Below are 16,107 nucleotides of genomic sequence, written 5' to 3'. Positions count from 1 at the left end.
AGAGGCAGTAACAGCAGGGTGTGACGTGGTCCAGTAGACAGTAGTAGAGGCAGTAACAGCAGGGTGTGACGTGGTCCAGTAGACGGTAGTAGAGACAGTAACAGCAGAGTGTGATGTGGTCCAGTAGACAGTAGTAGAGGCAGTAACAGCAGGGTGTGATGTGGTCCAGTAGACGGTAGTAGAGGCAGTAACGGCAGGGTGTAACGTGGTCCAGTAGACGGTAGTAGAGGCAGTAACAGCAGGGTGTGACGTGGTCCAGTAGACGGTAGTAGAGGCAGTAACAGCAGGGTGTAACGTGGTCCAGCAGACAGTAGTAGAGGCAGTAACAGCAGGGTGTAACGTGGTCCAGTAGACGGTAGTAGAGGCAGTAACAGCAGGGTGTGACGTGGTCCAGTAGACGGTAGTAGAGGCAGTAACAGCAGGGTGTGATGTGGTCCAGTAGATGGTAGTAGAGGCAGTAACAGCAGGGTGTGACGTGGTCCAGTAGACGGTAGTAGAGGCAGTAACAGCAGGGTGTAACGTGGTCCAGTAGACAGTAGTAGAGGCAGTAACAGCAGGGTGTGATGTGGTCCAGTAGACGGTAGTAGAGGCAGTAACAGCAGGATGTGACGTGGTCCAGTAGACGGTAGTAGAGGCAGTAACAGCAGGGTGTGATGTGGTCCAGTAGACGGTAGTAGAGGCAGTAACAGCAGGATGTGATGTGGTCCAGTAGACAGTAGTAGAGGCAGTAACAGCAGAGTGTGATGTGGTCCAGTAGACGATAGTAGAGACAGTAACAGCAGGGTGTAACGTGGTCCAGTAGACGTTAGTAGAGGCAGTAACAGCAGGGTGTGACATGGTCCAGTATACGGTAGTAGAGGCAGTAACAGCAGGGTGTGATGTGGTCCAGTAGACGGTAGTAGAGGCAGTAACGGCAGGGTGTAACGTGGTCCAGTAGACGGTAGTAGAGGCAGTAACAGCAGGGTGTGACGTGGTCCAGTAGACGGTAGTAGAGGCAGTAACAGCAGGGTGTAACGTGGTCCAGCAGACAGTAGTAGAGGCAGTAACAGCAGGGTGTAACGTGGTCCAGTAGACGGTAGTAGAGGCAGTAACAGCAGGGTGTAACGTGGTCCAGTAGACGGTAGTAGAGGCAGTAACAGCAGGGTGTGATGTGGTCCAGTAGATGGTAGTAGAGGCAGTAACAGCAGGGTGTGACGTGGTCCAGTAGACGGTAGTAGAGGCAGTAACAGCAGGGTGTAACGTGGTCCAGTAGACGGTAGTAGAGGCAGTAACAGCAGGGTGTGATGTGGTCCAGTAGACGGTAGTAGAGGCAGTAACAGCAGGGTGTGATGTGGTCCAGTAGACGGTAGTAGAGGCAGTAACAGCAGGGTGTGAAGTGGTCCAGTAGACGATAGTAGAGACAGTAACAGCAGGGTGTAACGTGGCCCAGTAGACGGTAGTAGAGGCAGTAACAGCAGGGTGTGACGTGGTCCAGTAGACAGTAGTAGAGGCAGTAACAGCAGGGTGTGACGTGGTCCAGTAGACGGTAGTAGAGGCAGTAACAGCAGGGTGTGATGTGGTCCAGTAGACGGTAGTAGAGACAGTAACAGCAGAGTGTGATGTGGTCCAGTAGACAGTAGTAGAGGCAGTAACAGCAGGGTGTGACGTGGTCCAGTAGACGGTAGTAGAGACAGTAACAGCAGGGTGTGACGTGGTCCAGTAGACGGTAGTAGAGGCAGTAACAGCAGGGTGTGACGTGGTCCAGTAGACGGTAGTAGAGGCAGTAACAGCAGGGTGTGATGTGGTCCAGTAGACGGTAGTAGAGGCAGTAACAGCAGGATGTGATGTGGTCCAGTAGACAGTAGTAGAGGCAGTAACAGCAGAGTGTGATGTGGTCCAGTAGACGATAGTAGAGACAGTAACAGCAGGGTGTAACGTGGTCCAGTAGACGTTAGTAGAGGCAGTAACAGCAGGGTGTGACATGGTCCAGTAGACGGTAGTAGAGGCAGTAACAGCAGGGTGTGATGTGGTCCAGTAGACGGTAGTAGAGGCAGTAACGGCAGGGTGTAACGTGGTCCAGTAGACGGTAGTAGAGGCAGTAACAGCAGGGTGTGACGTGGTCCAGTAGACGGTAGTAGAGGCAGTAACAGCAGGGTGTAACGTGGTCCAGCAGACAGTAGTAGAGGCAGTAACAGCAGGGTGTAACGTGGTCCAGTAGACGGTAGTAGAGGCAGTAACAGCAGGGTGTAACGTGGTCCAGTAGACGGTAGTAGAGGCAGTAACAGCAGGGTGTGATGTGGTCCAGTAGATGGTAGTAGAGGCAGTAACAGCAGGGTGTGACGTGGTCCAGTAGACGGTAGTAGAGGCAGTAACAGCAGGGTGTAACGTGGTCCAGTAGACAGTAGTAGAGGCAGTAACAGCAGGGTGTGATGTGGTCCAGTAGACGGTAGTAGAGGCAGTAACAGCAGGGTGTGATGTGGTCCAGTAGACGGTAGTAGAGGCAGTAACAGCAGGGTGTGAAGTGGTCCAGTAGACGATAGTAGAGACAGTAACAGCAGGGTGTAACGTGGCCCAGTAGACGGTAGTAGAGGCAGTAACAGCAGGGTGTGACGTGGTCCAGTAGACAGTAGTAGAGGCAGTAACAGCAGGGTGTGACGTGGTCCAGTAGACGGTAGTAGAGACAGTAACAGCAGGATGTGACGTGGTCCAGTAGACGGTAGTAGAGACATTAACAGCAGGGTGTGACGTGGTCCAGTAGACAGTAGTAGAGACAGTAACAGCAGGGTGTGACGTGGTCCAGTAGACAGTAGTAGAGGCAGTAACAGCAGGGTGTGATGTGGTCCAGTAGACGGTAGTAGAGGCAGTAACAGCAGGGTGTGATGTGGTCCAGTAGACGGTAGTAGAGGCAGTAACAGCAGGGTGTGATGTGGTCCAGTAGACGATAGTAGAGACAATAACAGCAGGGTGTAACGTGGTCCAGTAGACGGCAGTAGAGGCAGTAACAGCAGGGTGTGACGTGGTCCAGTAGACGGCAGTAGAGGCATTAACAGCAGGGTGTGACGTGGTCCTGTAGACGATAGTAGAGACAATAACAGCAGGGTGTAACGTGGTCCAGTAGACGGTAGTAGAGGCAGTAACAGCAGGGTGTGACGTGGTCCAGTAGACGGTAGTAGAGGCAGTAACGGCAGGGTGTAACGTGGTCCAGTAGACGGTAGTAGAGGCAGTAACAGCAGGGTGTGATGTGGACCAGTAGATGGTAGTAGAGGCAGTAACAGCAGGGTGTGACGTGGTCCAGTAGACGGTAGTAGAGGCAGTAACAGCAGGGTGTAACGTGGTCCAGTAGACAGTAGTAGAGGCAGTAACAGCAGGGTGTGATGTGGTCCAGTAGATGGTAGTAGAGGCAGTAACAGCAGGGTGTGATGTGGTCCAGTAGACGGTAGTAGAGGCAGTAACAGCAGGGTGTGAAGTGGTCCAGTAGACGATAGTAGAGACAGTAACAGCAGGGTGTAACGTGGCCCAGTAGACGGTAGTAGAGGCAGTAACAGCAGGGTGTGACGTGGTCCAGTAGACAGTAGTAGAGGCAGTAACAGCAGGGTGTGACGTGGTCCAGTAGACGATAGTAGAGACAGTAACAGCAGGGTGTGACGTGGTCCAGTAGACGGTAGTAGAGACATTAACAGCAGGGTGTGACGTGGTCCAGTAGACAGTAGTAGAGACAGTAACAGCAGGGTGTGACGTGGTCCAGTAGACAGTAGTAGAGGCAGTAACAGCAGGGTGGGATGTGGTCCAGTAGACGGTAGTAGAGGCAGTAACAGCAGGGTGTGATGTGGTCCAGTAGATGGTAGTAGAGGCAGTAACAGCAGGGTGTGATGTGGTCCTGTAGACGATAGTAGAGACAATAACAGCAGGGTGTGACGTGGTCCAGTAGACGGTAGTAGAGGCAGTAACAGCAGGGTGTGACGTGGTCCAGTAGACGGTAGTAGAGGCAGTAACAGCAGGGTGTGACGTGGTCCAGTAGACGGTAGTAGAGGCAGTAACGGCAGGGTGTAACGTGGTCCAGTAGACGGTAGTAGAGGCAGTAACAGCAGGGTGTGATGTGTTCCAGTAGATGGTAGTAGAGGCAGTAACAGCAGGGTGTGACGTGGTCCAGTAGACGGTAGTAGAGGCAGTAACAGCAGGGTGTAACGTGGTCCAGTAGACAGTAGTAGAGGCAGTAACAGCAGGGTGTGATGTGGTCCAGTAGACGGTAGTAGAGGCAGTAACAGCAGGGTGTGAAGTGGTCCAGTAGACGATAGTAGAGACAGTAACAGCAGGGTTTAACGTGGCCCAGTAGACGGTAGTAGAGGCAGTAACAGCAGGGTGTGACGTGGTCCAGTAGACAGTAGTAGAAGCAGTAACAGCAGGGTGTGACGTGGTCAAGTAGACGGTAGTAGAGACAGTAACAGCAGGGTGTGACGTGGTCCAGTAGACGGTAGTAGAGACATTAACAGCAGGGTGTGACGTGGTCCAGTAGACAGTAGTAGAGACAGTAACAGCAGGGTGTGACGTGGTCCAGTAGACAGTAGTAGAGGCAGTAACAGCAGGGTGTGATGTGGTCCAGTAGACGGTAGTAGAGGCAGTAACAGCAGGGTGTGAAGTGGTCCAGTAGACGATAGTAGAGACAGTAACAGCAGGGTGTAACGTGGCCCAGTAGACGGTAGTAGAGGCAGTAACAGCAGGGTGTGACGTGGTCCAGTAGACAGTAGTAGAGGCAGTAACAGCAGGGTGTGACGTGGTCCAGTAGACGGTAGTTGAGACAGTAACAGCAGGGTGTGACGTGGTCCAGTAGACGGTAGTAGAGACATTAACAGCAGGGTGTGACGTGGTCCAGTAGACAGTAGTAGAGACAGTAACAGCAGGGTGTGACGTGGTCCAGTAGACAGTAGTAGAGGCAGTAACAGCAGGGTGTGATGTGGTCCAGTAGACGGTAGTAGAGGCAGTAACAGCAGGGTGTGATGTGGTCCAGTAGATGGTAGTAGAGGCAGTAACAGCAGGGTGTGATGTGGTCCAGTAGACGATAGTAGAGACAATAACAGCAGGGTGTAACGTGGTCCAGTAGACGGTAGTAGAGGCAGTAACAGCAGGGTGTGACGTGGTCCAGTAGACGGTAGTAGAGGCAGTAACAGCAGGGTGTGACGTGGTCCAGTAGACGGTAGTAGAGGCAGTAACGGCAGGGTGTAACGTGGTCCAGTAGACGGTAGTAGAGGCAGTAACAGCAGGGTGTGATGTGGTCCAGTAGATGGTAGTAGAGGCAGTAACAGCAGGGTGTGACGTGGTCCAGTAGACGGTAGTAGAGGCAGTAACAGCAGGGTGTAACGTGGTCCAGTAGACAGTAGTAGAGGCAGTTACAGCAGGGTGTGATGTGGTCCAGTAGACGGTAGTAGAGGCAGTAACAGCAGGGTGTGATGTGGTCCAGTAGACGGTAGTAGAGGCAGTAACAGCAGGGTGTGACGTGGCCCAGTAGACAGTAGTAGAGGCAGTAACAGCAGGGTGTGATGTGGTCCAGTAGACGGTAGTAGAGGCAGTAACAGCAGGGTGTGACGTGGTCCAGTAGACAGTAGTAGAGGCAGTAACAGCAGGGTGTGATGTGGTCCAGTAGACGGTAGTAGAGACAGTAACAGCAGGGTGTGACGTGGTCCAGTCGACGGTAGTAGAGGCAGTAACAGCAGGGTGGTATGTGGTCCAGTAGACAGTAGTAGAGGCAGTGACGGCAGGGTGTGACTTGGTCAAGCAGACGGTAGCAGTGGCAGTGGCGGCAACGACAGAAGTTCGACGTGGACTTCCTCCTCCTCCAGCATCAGCTCCAGAGTGAATCGTAAGCTCCATTTTCTGAAGTTCAGGTTGCACGTTAGTCAATGAGGCCAAGGTTTGGCAGATCTGGACCAACTCCCATCTCCAAAGAGACCAGCCAAGGGGGTGGAGTCCACAATACATTTATGAGTAAAGAGAACACAGCAAACCAAGGTAAATTATCTAAAGTAAAAAGGCACACAATTTCCAAATGAAAAGTCACTGCAAACTTTCAATACATATTAAAATACACACCGAAAGGGTTGGTCTCCAATTTTGGGAAAAATATAAGGGATGGCAACATCTGACACGTACATGCATATAGCGTTTGTGTGTGTGTGGGGAGGGGGGAAGTCTGTAACGTTGTTATGACGGACAGGCCTGTGTTGTAGCATGCAGCTCTGTAAGCCAGATCTCTCTATGGACTTTCTCTAAGAGGCCAGGTGACCTCAGAGTTTCCCAAACACAGTCCTGGAGCCCCCCTCGGTGCACGTTCTGCTTTTTGCCCCAGCACTACACAGCTGATTCAAATAACCAACTCATCATCAAGCTTTGATTATTTGAATCAGCTGTGCAAAACCCTGCACTAGCTGACCTCCTGGTCTCTATCCCAACACTCCCTCCTTCCCAGCAGGCACTTGGACAGGCTCAGTCTGTCAGGGATAATGAGGGTAAGATAACGACACAACAGCTGATGTCATAAAATGAGACAGACAGAGCAGCTTGAGATATTACTGTGCAGCACATGTTCTGATGTTTTTTTAGGGGCATTGGACTCAACAACACTACTAATAGGATGTTTAGGGTGAGAGGGTTTGATCATCTATAAACAGCTGTTGTTTTGTCATTCTGTTTATAGGTGAGCCTCGTGGGTCCTCTCCTCTCTGTGCCCATTGTCCCCACATTGGGGTATAATTAACGGGGGTGTGGTGCATGGCCAATACACCACGGTTAGGGGTTGTTCTTACAAATGACGCAACACGGAGTGCCTGGATACAGGCTCCCGGCTGCAGTCTGCACCCTCAGGGCTCTCCTCCCTCCTCCCCAAACTGCAGCCCCAGAGCTCTACTCCGTCCGAGAAGCTGCGGCCCTGAAACAATCCGGTCTGACAATGGCTTCCAGTCCTGACTGATAGTACTGCTGGGTTCACTGTTCATTAGGCACCAAACAGAAGAAAACAGACTGCTGTGTTTCCTGTTCATTAGGCACCAAACAGAAGAAAACAGACTGCTGGGTTCACTGTTCATTAGGCACCAAACAGAAGAAAACAGACTGCTGTGTTTCCTGTTCATTAGGCACCAAACAGAAGAAAACAGACTGCTGAGTTTCCTGTTCATTAGGCACCAAACAGAAGAAAACAGATTGCTGGGTTTCCTGTTCATTAGGCACCAAACAGAAGAAAACAGATTGCTGGGTTTCCTGTTCATTAGGCACCAAACAGAAGAAAACAGACTGCTGGGTTTCCTGTTCATTAGGCACCAAACAGAAGAAAACAGACTGCTGTGTTTCCTGTTCATTAGGCACCAAACAGAAGAAAACAGACTGCTGGGTTTCCTGTTCAGTAGGCACCAAACAGAAGAAAACAGACTGCTGTGTTTCCTGTTCATTAGGAACCAAACAGAAGAAAACAGACTGCTGGGTTCACTGTTCATTAGGCACCAAACAGAAGAAAACAGACTGCTGTGTTTCCTGTTCATTAGGCACCAAACAGAAGAAAACAGACTGCTGGGTTCACTGTTCATTAGGCACCAAACAGAAGAAAACAGACTGCTGTGTTTCCTGTTAATTAGGCACCAAACAGAAGAAAACAGACTGCTGTGTTTCCTGTTCATTAGGCACCAAAACAGAAGAAAACAGACTGCTGGGTTTCCTGTTCATTAGGCACCAAACATAAGAAAACAGACTGCTGAGTTTCCTGTTCATTAGGCACCAAAACAGAAGAAAACAGACTGCTGGGTTTCCTGTTCATTAGGCACCAAACAGAAGAAAACAGACTGCTGGGTTCACTGTTCATTAGGCACCAAACAGAAGAAAACAGACTGCTGGGTTCACTGTTCATTAGGCACCAAACAGAAGAAAACAGACTGCTGGGTTTCCTGTTCATTAGGCACCAAACAGAAGAAAACAGACTGCTGTGTTTCCTGTTCATTAGGCACCAAACAGAAGAAAACAGATTGCTGGGTTTCCTGTTCATTAGGCACAAACAGAAGAAAACAGACTGCTGGGTTCACTGTTCATTAGGCACCAAACAGAAGAAAACAGACTGCTGTGTTTCCTGTTCATTAGGCACCAAACATAAGAAAACAGACTGCTGAGTTTCCTGTTCATTAGGCACCAACACAGAAGAAAACAGACAGCTGTGTTTCCTGCTCATTAGGCACCAAACAGAAGAAAACAGACTGCTGGGTTCACTGTTCATTAGGCACCAAACAGAAGAAAACAGACTGCTGGGTTCACTGTTCATTAGGCACCAAACAGAAGAAAACAGACTGCTGGGTTTCCTGTTCATTAGGCACCAAACAGAAGAAAACAGACTGCTGTGTTTCCAGTTCATTAGGCACCAAACAGAAGAAAACAGACTGCTGGGTTTCCTGTTCATTAGGCACCAAACAGAAGAAAACAGACTGCTGGGTTCACTGTTCATTAGGCACCAAACAGAAGAAAACAGACTGCTGGGTTCACTGTTCATTAGGCGCCAAACAGAAGAAAACAGACTGCTGTGTTTCCTGTTCATTAGGCACCAAACAGAAGAAAACAGACTGCTGGGTTCACTGTTCATTAGGCACCAAACAGAAGAAAACAGACTGCTGGGTTCACTGTTCATTAGGCACCAAACAGAAGAAAACAGACTGCTGTGTTTCCTGTTCATTAGGCACCAAACAGAAGAAAACAGACTGCTGGGTTCACTGTTCATTAGGCACCAAACAGAAGAAAAATGACTGCTGGGTTTCCTGTTCAGTAGGCACCAAACAGAAGAAAACAGACTGCTGTGTTTCCTGTTCATTAGGAACCAAACAGAAGAAAACAGACTGCTGGGTTCACTGTTCATTAGGCACCAAACAGAAGAAAACAGACTGCTGTGTTTCCTGTTCATTAGGCACCAAACAGAAGAAAACAGACTGCTGGGTTCACTGTTCATTAGGCACCAAACAGAAGAAAACAGACTGCTGTGTTTCCTGTTCATTAGGCACCAAACAGAAGAAAACAGACTGCTGGGTTTCCTGTTCATTAGGCACCAAAACAGAAGAAAACAGACTGCTGGGTTTCCTGTTCATTAGGCACCAAACATAAGAAAACAGACTGCTGAGTTTCCTGTTCATTAGGCACCAAAACAGAAGAAAACAGACTGCTGGGTTTCCTGTTCATTAGGCACCAAACAGAAGAAAACAGACTGCTGGGTTCACTGTTCATTAGGCACCAAACAGAAGAAAACAGACTGCTGGGTTCACTGTTCATTAGGCACCAAACAGAAGAAAACAGACTGCTGTGTTTCCTGTTCATTAGGCACCAAACAGAAGAAAACAGACTGCTGGGTTTCCTGTTCATTAGGCACCAAACAGAAGAAAACAGATTGCTGGGTTTCCTGTTCATTAGGCACCAAACAGAAGAAAACAGACTGCTGGGTTCACTGTTCATTAGGCACCAAACAGAAGAAAACAGACTGCTGGGTTCACTGTTCATTAGGCACCAAACAGAAGAAAACAGACTGCTGGGTTTCCTGTTCATTAGGCACCAAACAGAAGAAAACAGACTGCTGTGTTTCCTGTTCATTAGGCACCAAACAGAAGAAAACAGATTGCTGGGTTTCCTGTTCATTAGGCACCAAACAGAAGAAAACAGACTGCTGGGTTCACTGTTCATTAGGCACCAAACAGAAGAAAACAGACTGCTGGGTTTCCTGTTCATTAGGCACCAAACAGAAGAAAACAGACTGCTGGGTTCACTGTTCATTAGGCACCAAACAGAAGAAAACAGACTGCTGTGTTTCCTGTTCATTAGGCACCAAACATAAGAAAACAGACTGCTGAGTTTCCTGTTCATTAGGCACCAACACAGAAGAAAACAGACAGCTGTGTTTCCTGCTCATTAGGCACCAAACAGAAGAAAACAGACTGCTGGGTTCACTGTTCATTAGGCACCAAACAGAAGAAAACAGACTGCTGGGTTCACTGTTCATTAGGCACCAAACAGAAGAAAACAGACTGCTGGGTTTCCTGTTCATTAGGCACCAAACAGAAGAAAACAGACTGCTGTGTTTCCAGTTCATTAGGCACCAAACAGAAGAAAACAGACTGCTGGGTTTCCTGTTCATTAGGCACCAAACAGAAGAAAACAGACTGCTGGGTTCACTGTTCATTAGGCACCAAACAGAAGAAAACAGACTGCTGGGTTCACTGTTCATTAGGCACCAAACAGAAGAAAACAGACTGCTGGGTTCACTGTTCATTAGGCACCAAACAGAAGAAAACAGACTGCTGGGTTCACTGTTCATTAGGCACCAAACAGAAGAAAACAGACTGCTGGGTTTCCTGTTCATTAGGCACCAAACAGAAGAAAACAGACTGCTGGGTTTCCTGTTCATTAGGCACCAAACAGAAGAAAACAGATTGCTGGGTTTCCTGTTCATTAGGCACCAAACAGAAGAAAACAGACTGCTGGGTTCACTGTTCATTAGGCACCAAACAGAAGAAAACAGACTGCTGTGTTTCCTGTTCATTAGGCACCAAACAGAAGAAAACAGACTGCTGGGTTCACTGTTCATTAGGCACCAAACAGAAGAAAAATGACTGCTGGGTTTCCTGTTCAGTAGGCACCAAACAGAAGAAAACAGACTGCTGTGTTTCCTGTTCATTAGGAACCAAACAGAAGAAAACAGACTGCTGGGTTCACTGTTCATTAGGCACCAAACAGAAGAAAACAGACTGCTGTGTTTCCTGTTCATTAGGCACCAAACAGAAGAAAACAGACTGCTGGGTTCACTGTTCATTAGGCACCAAACAGAAGAAAACAGACTGCTGTGTTTCCTGTTCATTAGGCACCAAACAGAAGAAAACAGACTGCTGTGTTTCCTGTTCATTAGGCACCAAAACAGAAGAAAACAGACTGCTGGGTTTCCTGTTCATTAGGCACCAAACAGAAGAAAACAGACTGCTGGGTTCACTGTTCATTAGGCACCAAACAGAAGAAAACAGACTGCTGGGTTCACTGTTCATTAGGCACCAAACAGAAGAAAACAGACTGCTGGGTTTCCTGTTCATTAGGCACCAAACAGAAGAAAACAGACTGCTGTGTTTCCTGTTCATTAGGCACCAAACAGAAGAAAACAGATTGCTGGGTTTCCTGTTCATTAGGCACCAAACAGAAGAAAACAGACTGCTGGGTTCACTGTTCATTAGGCACCAAACAGAAGAAAACAGACTGCTGGGTTTCCTGTTCATTAGGCACCAAACAGAAGAAAACAGACTGCTGGGTTCACTGTTCATTAGGCACCAAACAGAAGAAAACAGACTGCTGTGTTTCCTGTTCATTAGGCACCAAACATAAGAAAACAGACTGCTGAGTTTCCTGTTCATTAGGCACCAACACAGAAGAAAACAGACAGCTGTGTTTCCTGCTCATTAGGCACCAAACAGAAGAAAACAGACTGCTGGGTTCACTGTTCATTAGGCACCAAACAGAAGAAAACAGACTGCTGGGTTCACTGTTCATTAGGCACCAAACAGAAGAAAACAGACTGCTGGGTTTCCTGTTCATTAGGCACCAAACAGAAGAAAACAGACTGCTGTGTTTCCAGTTCATTAGGCACCAAACAGAAGCAAACAGACTGCTGGGTTTCCTGTTCATTAGGCACCAAACAGAAGAAAACAGACTGCTGGGTTCACTGTTCATTAGGCACCAAACAGAAGAAAACAGACTGCTGGGTTCACTGTTCATTAGGCACCAAACAGAAGAAAACAGACTGCTGGGTTCACTGTTCATTAGGCACCAAACAGAAGAAAACAGACTGCTGTGTTTCCTGTTCATTAGGCACCAAACAGAAGAAAACAGACTGCTGGGTTTCCTGTTCATTAGGCACCAAACAGAAGAAAACAGACTGCTGGGTTTCCTGTTCATTAGGCACCAAACAGAAGAAAACAGACTGCTGGGTTTCCTGTTCATTAGGCACCAAACAGAAGAAAAGAGACTGCTGGGTTCACTGTTCATTAGGCACCAAACAGAAGAAAACAGACTGCTGGGTTTCCTGTTCATTAGGCACCAAACAGAAGAAAACAGACTGCTGTGTTTCCAGTTCATTAGGCACCAAACAGAAGAAAACAGACTGCTGGGTTTCCTGTTCATTAGGCACCAAACAGAAGAAAACAGACTGCTGGGTTCACTGTTCATTAGGCACCAAACAGAAGAAAACAGACTGCTGGGTTCACTGTTCATTAGGCACCAAACAGAAGAAAACAGACTGCTGGGTTCACTGTTCATTAGGCACCAAACAGAAGAAAACAGACTGCTGGGTTCACTGTTCATTAGGCACCAAACAGAAGAAAACAGACTGCTGTGTTTCCTGTTCATTAGGCACCAAACAGAAGAAAACAGACTGCTGGGTTCACTGTTCATTAGGCACCAAACAGAAGAAAAATGACTGCTGGGTTTCCTGTTCAGTAGGCACCAAACAGAAGAAAACAGACTGCTGTGTTTCCTGTTCATTAGGAACCAAACAGAAGAAAACAGACTGCTGGGTTCACTGTTCATTAGGCACCAAACAGAAGAAAACAGACTGCTGTGTTTCCTGTTCATTAGGCACCAAACAGAAGAAAACAGACTGCTGGGTTCACTGTTCATTAGGCACCAAACAGAAGAAAACAGACTGCTGTGTTTCCTGTTCATTAGGCACCAAACAGAAGAAAACAGACTGCTGGGTTTCCTGTTCATTAGGCACCAAAACAGAAGAAAACAGACTGCTGGGTTTCCTGTTCATTAGGCACCAAACATAAGAAAACAGACTGCTGAGTTTCCTGTTCATTAGGCACCAAAACAGAAGAAAACAGACTGCTGGGTTTCCTGTTCATTAGGCACCAAACAGAAGAAAACAGACTGCTGGGTTCACTGTTCATTAGGCACCAAACAGAAGAAAACAGACTGCTGGGTTCACTGTTCATTAGGCACCAAACAGAAGAAAACAGACTGCTGTGTTTCCTGTTCATTAGGCACCAAACAGAAGAAAACAGACTGCTGTGTTTCCTGTTCATTAGGCACCAAACAGAAGAAAACAGATTGCTGGGTTTCCTGTTCATTAGGCACCAAACAGAAGAAAACAGACTGCTGGGTTCACTGTTCATTAGGCACCAAACAGAAGAAAACAGACTGCTGGGTTCACTGTTCATTAGGCACCAAACAGAAGAAAACAGACTGCTGGGTTTCCTGTTCATTAGGCACCAAACAGAAGAAAACAGACTGCTGTGTTTCCTGTTCATTAGGCACCAAACAGAAGAAAACAGATTGCTGGGTTTCCTGTTCATTAGGCACCAAACAGAAGAAAACAGACTGCTGGGTTCACTGTTCATTAGGCACCAAACAGAAGAAAACAGACTGCTGGGTTTCCTGTTCATTAGGCACCAAACAGAAGAAAACAGACTGCTGGGTTCACTGTTCATTATGCACCAAACAGAAGAAAACAGACTGCTGTGTTTCCTGTTCATTAGGCACCAAACATAAGAAAACAGACTGCTGAGTTTCCTGTTCATTAGGCACCAACACAGAAGAAAACAGACAGCTGTGTTTCCTGCTCATTAGGCACCAAACAGAAGAAAACAGACTGCTGGGTTCACTGTTCATTAGGCACCAAACAGAAGAAAACAGACTGCTGGGTTCACTGTTCATTAGGCACCAAACAGAAGAAAACAGACTGCTGGGTTTCCTGTTCATTAGGCACCAAACAGAAGAAAACAGACTGCTGTGTTTCCAGTTCATTAGGCACCAAACAGAACAAAACAGACTGCTGGGTTTCCTGTTCATTAGGCACCAAACAGAAGAAAACAGACTGCTGGGTTCACTGTTCATTAGGCACCAAACAGAAGAAAACAGACTGCTGGGTTCACTGTTCATTAGGCACCAAACAGAAGAAAACAGACTGCTGGGTTCACTGTTCATTAGGCACCAAACAGAAGAAAACAGACTGCTGGGTTCACTGTTCATTAGGCACCAAACAGAAGAAAACAGACTGCTGGGTTTCCTGTTCATTAGGCACCAAACAGAAGAAAACAGACTGCTGGGTTTCCTGTTCATTAGGCACCAAACAGAAGAAAACAGATTGCTGGGTTTCCTGTTCATTAGGCACCAAACAGAAGAAAACAGACTGCTGGGTTCACTGTTCATTAGGCACCAAACAGAAGAAAACAGACTGCTGTGTTTCCTGTTCATTAGGCACCAAACAGAAGAAAACAGACTGCTGGGTTCACTGTTCATTAGGCACCAAACAGAAGAAAAATGACTGCTGGGTTTCCTGTTCAGTAGGCACCAAACAGAAGAAAACAGACTGCTGTGTTTCCTGTTCATTAGGAACCAAACAGAAGAAAACAGACTGCTGGGTTCACTGTTCATTAGGCACCAAACAGAAGAAAACAGACTGCTGTGTTTCCTGTTCATTAGGCACCAAACAGAAGAAAACAGACTGCTGGGTTCACTGTTCATTAGGCACCAAACAGAAGAAAACAGACTGCTGTGTTTCCTGTTCATTAGGCACCAAACAGAAGAAAACAGACTGCTGTGTTTCCTGTTCATTAGGCACCAAAACAGAAGAAAAACAGACTGCTGGGTTTCCTGTTCATTAGGCACCAAACATAAGAAAACAGACTGCTGAGTTTCCTGTTCATTAGGCACCAAAACAGAAGAAAACAGACTGCTGGGTTTCCTGTTCATTAGGCACCAAACAGAAGAAAACAGACTGCTGGGTTCACTGTTCATTAGGCACCAAACAGAAGAAAACAGACTGCTGGGTTCACTGTTCATTAGGCACCAAACAGAAGAAAACAGACTGCTGGGTTTCCTGTTCATTAGGCACCAAACAGAAGAAAACAGACTGCTGTGTTTCCTGTTCATTAGGCACCAAACAGAAGAAAACAGATTGCTGGGTTTCCTGTTCATTAGGCACCAAACATAAGAAAACAGACTGCTGGGTTCACTGTTCATTAGGCACCAAACAGAAGAAAACAGACTGCTGGGTTTCCTGTTCATTAGGCATCAAACAGAAGAAAACAGACTGCTGGGTTCACTGTTCATTAGGCACCAAACAGAAGAAAACAGACTGCTGTGTTTCCTGTTCATTAGGCACCAAACATAAGAAAACAGACTGCTGAGTTTCCTGTTCATTAGGCACCAACACAGAAGAAAACAGACAGCTGTGTTTCCTGCTCATTAGGCACCAAACAGAAGAAAACAGACTGCTGGGTTCACTGTTCATTAGGCACCAAACAGAAGAAAACAGACTGCTGGGTTCACTGTTCATTAGGCACCAAACAGAAGAAAACAGACTGCTGGGTTTCCTGTTCATTAGGCACCAAACAGAAGAAAACAGACTGCTGTGTTTCCAGTTCATTAGGCACCAAACAGAAGAAAACAGACTGCTGGGTTTCCTGTTCATTAGGCACCAAACAGAAGAAAACAGACTGCTGGGTTTCCTGTTCATTAGGCACCAAACAGAAGAAAACAGACTGCTGGGTTTCCTGTTCATTAGGCACCAAACAGAAGAAAAGAGACTGCTGGGTTCACTGTTCATTAGGCACCAAACAGAAGAAAACAGACTGCTGGGTTTCCTGTTCATTAGGCGCCAAACAGAAGAAAACAGACTGCTGGGTTCACTGTTCATTAGGCACCAAACAGATGAAAACAGACTGCTGTGTTTCCTGTTCATTAGGCACCAAACAGAAGAAAACAGACTGCTGGGTTCCCTGCTCATTAGGCACCAAACAGAAGAAAACAGACTGCTGTGTTTCCTGTTCATTAGGCACCAAACAGAAGAAAACAGACTGCTGGGTTCCCTGTTCATTAGGCACCAAACAGAAGAAAACAGACTGCTGTGTTTCCTTTTCATTAGGAACCAAACAGAAGAAAACAGACTTCAGGGTTCCCTGTTCATTAGGCACCAAACAGAAGAAAACAGACTGCTGTGTTTCCTGTTCATTAGGCACCAAACAGAAGAAAACAGACTGTTGTGTTTCCTGTTCATTAGGCACCAAACAGAAGAAAACAGACTGCTGTGTTTCCTGTTCATTAGGCACCAAACAGAAGAAAACAGACTGCTGTGTTTCC

The sequence above is a fragment of the Salmo trutta genome, chromosome 1 (genome assembly GCF_901001165.1).
Source record: "Salmo trutta chromosome 1, fSalTru1.1, whole genome shotgun sequence".
NCBI classification, from domain to species: Eukaryota; Metazoa; Chordata; class Actinopteri; order Salmoniformes; family Salmonidae; genus Salmo; species Salmo trutta.
Note: the sequence above shows the minus strand (reverse complement) of the source record.